This window comes from Petaurus breviceps, unplaced genomic scaffold (genome assembly GCF_028583685.1).
Source record: "Petaurus breviceps papuanus isolate PSGF00001 unplaced genomic scaffold, PetGlider_PUasm1.0 90977, whole genome shotgun sequence".
NCBI classification, from domain to species: Eukaryota; Metazoa; Chordata; class Mammalia; order Diprotodontia; family Petauridae; genus Petaurus; species Petaurus breviceps.
Window position 1 is genome coordinate 7,726,058 of NW_027187391.1, and position 4,241 is coordinate 7,730,298.

Below are 4,241 nucleotides of genomic sequence, written 5' to 3' on the forward strand. Positions count from 1 at the left end.
GTTAGCTTAATTATCCTTATGGTATACTTGAAAGTGATAAGTAATATTCTTCAAGGGTGGGGTGGGGAGGCCTGATTAAAGCACTCCTGGTATAGAAACTTCTTCTACCAAGGAAGGTCCAGTTCACTGATAGATATTAGATAAATCCTAGGGAGTTGTTTGAATCACATAGAAATTAAGTGATTTGCCCATGGTCTTGCATCCAGAATATCTCAGAAGCAGGATTTGAACCCATGTAAGATGCCAAGCCTGACTCTCTGATTATTACAACATAGTACCACTATAATAAAATGGCTTTTCTTTAAAAATATTCTGTAATTCAGATATTTTACTAACTTAGCTAGCACTCTTTCAAATTAGTCTAAGAAAGTTATGATCTCATTGCACGATTGACATACCTTCTTTTTATATGTAAATAATTTTTCTCTATCCTAAAATTATGATTTTAGAAGAAAATCAGCCCTTATTTTGAAGCAAAAGTCTGTTCTTATCTAAAATGACTGATCAATTATTCCTCTTAATCCTTCTCGTTAGACATCTTCCAACACTACCTGTACTCAGTCCCTAATTCCACTTTCCAGTTTCTGGTCTTAACTCTATTTCACTATGAAAGAGGGAAGGGAATGGAATAAGTACCTACTTATGCCAGGAACTATACAAAGTACTTTAAAAATATATAATAAATGTTATCTCATTTAAAATTAACTGTAAGTCTCTTGTGTTCATTCTCCCAAAAGTTTTCTGATACTCTTCTCCAAAGACACATACAGTTCCTGCAACTCTGGAAGAGATGAAGCCTGAATATGTAATATTCCTCCTCAAGCAGGGAAATAAGAGCCATCAATGTATGAATATGATTATTAAAGGGAGAGAAAAAGAAAGGAAAGGCAGAGGAAGAAGAAGAGGGGAAGAGAGGAGAAAGTCAGAGGGAGAAGAGGAAGACACAGAGGGAAAAAGAGGAGGGTGAAGAAAGGAAGGTATGTCTATGTAAGAAAATGCACCAAAGAGAAACAACCAAATCAGGACTAGGGAGGAAGGAAGAGAAAGAAAGAAACTAAGTGGATGTAACAAGAGGTAAGGAGAAAATAGAAGGATGTATCAGTGAGCTCCTGTCAACTTTTGACAGAACAAGGACACTCTTTACATTTCCTGAAGAGCTGCTTTCCCCTCTCAGCAGTCATTATCAGTTCTATGGTTTCTCTCCATCTGTCATTATTTCTGCAATTCAAAAGTCAGAAAAGAAAATTATTTTCACATTAGCAACCTATTAAATAGCTCCATATTTGTAGCGGAATCACTGCTGGATCCAAATGCATTGTTTTTTACACATCTAAATGCCTACTTAAGGGCATTGTCAGACAAGTCAGTGCAGGCCTGCAAGACCTTCTGTCATGCATATGGTTAAGTGGGTGGGGTGGGGCTGTGTCACAGTCATCCATCACTCTCCATCAATGTCACTACCACCTGCAGGGACCCAACCAATCGTCAGTCAGTCACTCAGAGCTGACAGCTGGCCATCAATCTGGGATGGCTGAGCTCTGCAGTTCAGAAGATATGGGATGCTTCAGTAACTCTTACTAAGATCTGTAACATATGCTTATTAAAGTTTGAGAGGAGTTCCATGGGCTCAGAATCACTTGGAATATTAGAGGTTCTAACTCATCTATATCAATTCAGCTCTAAAATAATATGAAAATCTATGGTCAGCTGGACAAAGAAGTGATAGGATTTAGTCAGTATTTATTCTAAATTCTGATGAATTTTTTCATCCTTTAAAATTTAATTCTATTGTTCAATCAGAAGTAGTACTTTTCAAATGAGATAAGGAAGGAAGACAGGAAAGAAGGAAGGAAGGAAGGAGGAAGGAAGGAAGGAAGGAGGAAGGAAGGAAGGAAGGAATGAAGGAAGGAAGGAAGGAAGGAAGGAAGGAAGGAAGGAAGGAAGGAAGGAAGGAAGGAAGGAAGGAAAGAAGGAAAGAAGGAAGGAAGGGAGGGAGGGAGGGAGGGAGGGAGGGAGGAAGGAAGGAAGGAAGGAGGGAAGGAAGGAGGGAGGAAGGAGGGAAGGAAGGAGGGAGGAAGAAAAGGAACCCTGTTATCCCGTTCAAATGATTTCACCAGACTAAATGCAAACCTTTAATGAAATTAAAAGGTTTACCTCAGAAATCCTTATCAAATGACAGACATATCTGAATAATGGAGCAAATACTTAAATTTTGTCTAATGTCTCAATAGTTCAGATATTCTCCATGAGAGAATTTATTGAGATGTGTACTCTTTAAGTGGCATTAAAGGAAAGGAGGTGAAAGAGAACTGAATACATGTCAGATGTAGGTGAACACACTAGATTTGGTATCTTGAAGTTCACCCATTTTTACAATTCAGAAGGTGAGAGAAGTACAGAGGTATGTGATTGATTGGTTTTATTAATAATTTATTAAGCAAAACATGGATAATAGTTGTTGACCTAAACATCTGACATTTTAGTGCAAGAAGACACATAAAGGGGAGCTGGAAAGGAGAGGGTGAGAGGACATGAGGCAGCCTGGTGTGGAGATAGATGGAAGTGCAGTGGAGACCTAGTTATAGAAAATATAAGGCCCTATCAAATAGACTTGAGATATAGGAGCTCAGCATACCACAGGAAAAGTCCAAGCTTCTGGTGGAGAAAGAGATGTGGATAATGACCTGAGTTTAGGTGGCATGGAATGTAGATAAGTGGAACAGTGTCACAAAGAACCAAAGACTGAAATAGAGCAGACAATAACTTACCAAAACCCCCAACTGAATGGCAATTCTGGGCAAAGCTTTCTTTACATGATTGCCTATTGTGTGACATAGATGCCTGGGAATGAAATGGAGCTGACATTTTGGGGACTTTTGAAAACAGAAACTTTTAGTTCCTCTACAGAAAGATATCTTGAGACTGTTACAAGAAGTATCATCTGGACTTCTCTACTATAGTTCAGCAAAGAACCTGGGTGGTACCAATATTCTCCTTCAGACTAAAGTAATTGCAAACAGGAAGTTTCAAGCTTGATCCCTTTGTGGATGAAGAGGGATAATGAGACTCAGGAGAGGAGATCATGTATCAATCAACCCATTAATCAATCAATTAATTAATTCAACAATATTTATTGAGCATCTGCTAGGTATAAAGCCCTTTATATTAGGCACTGAGTGAGGGAATGGAAAAATCAAGAAATTAAAAGCAAGGTCCCTATTTTCAAAGAGCCTATAATTAAGGTAGGGAGTGGGAGGGGCCAGAGAAAAAACATGTGTACAAAAATAATTGCAATGTAAAGCTTTCCACAGAGCTTCCTTTCTTATGTCACTGGGTTGCTAGATCCCATTGTATTTATTATGAATTTGATTTGGCTCAGATCTTCATATATAAAAAGCTGATTGGCAACACAAATGTAATGCAAAAAATACTAGAAACAAAGCTGACGCCCTTTGACTGGAGAATGGCTAAACAAGTTGTGATACATGAATGTAGCAGAATGTTGTGCTTTAAGAAGCGATGACTATGATAAATGTAAGAAAGCTTGGGAAAACTTACATGAACTGATGCAAACTGATGCAAAGGACAACAATGCAAGTGGAAAGAAGAAGAACATGAATTATAATGACTAAAGTTGAGTTCTAAGAAGAGAAATGAGATAATATATCTGCACATATCACACCTCCCCTCCCCTCAGCTTCTTTGTAAAGGAGGTTGAAGACTAAGGGTATAGAATGGTCCATATAACATAAGAATTTTTTTTAATGTATTGGTTGTTTTGCTGAATTGCTTTGTCTTCCTTTTTAAAAAATCTTTATGTAACAGGGTTCTGAACAATGAAGGCTCATTTCTTTATTGCCTTATGCAATAATCCGTATGGATTCATGATGATATGGAATAGAGGGACCCAGCTCTCCAGTTCAGACTGTGGGAAGGTATCCTATGATTGCCTTCTGTCCATTTATTGTATAACAAAGAGGGATCTTTTAACTTGCTGCTGAAACTTGGTCTTTGTACCAATGTATATCTTCAGGGACTTGACTTCAATCTCTTTTTCCCAATGACAATCGAGGCAATAACTGCTGTCAATTATTGGTAGAGAAAAAGACAGCACCAGCATCAACAAACTGTACTTTCTGCTTAAGATCCCATGTGACCGTGAGTACCTAGTGCCTATGTTGGCTTCATCATCACCATCATCATCATCATCACCATCACTACCACCATCACCATTACCATCA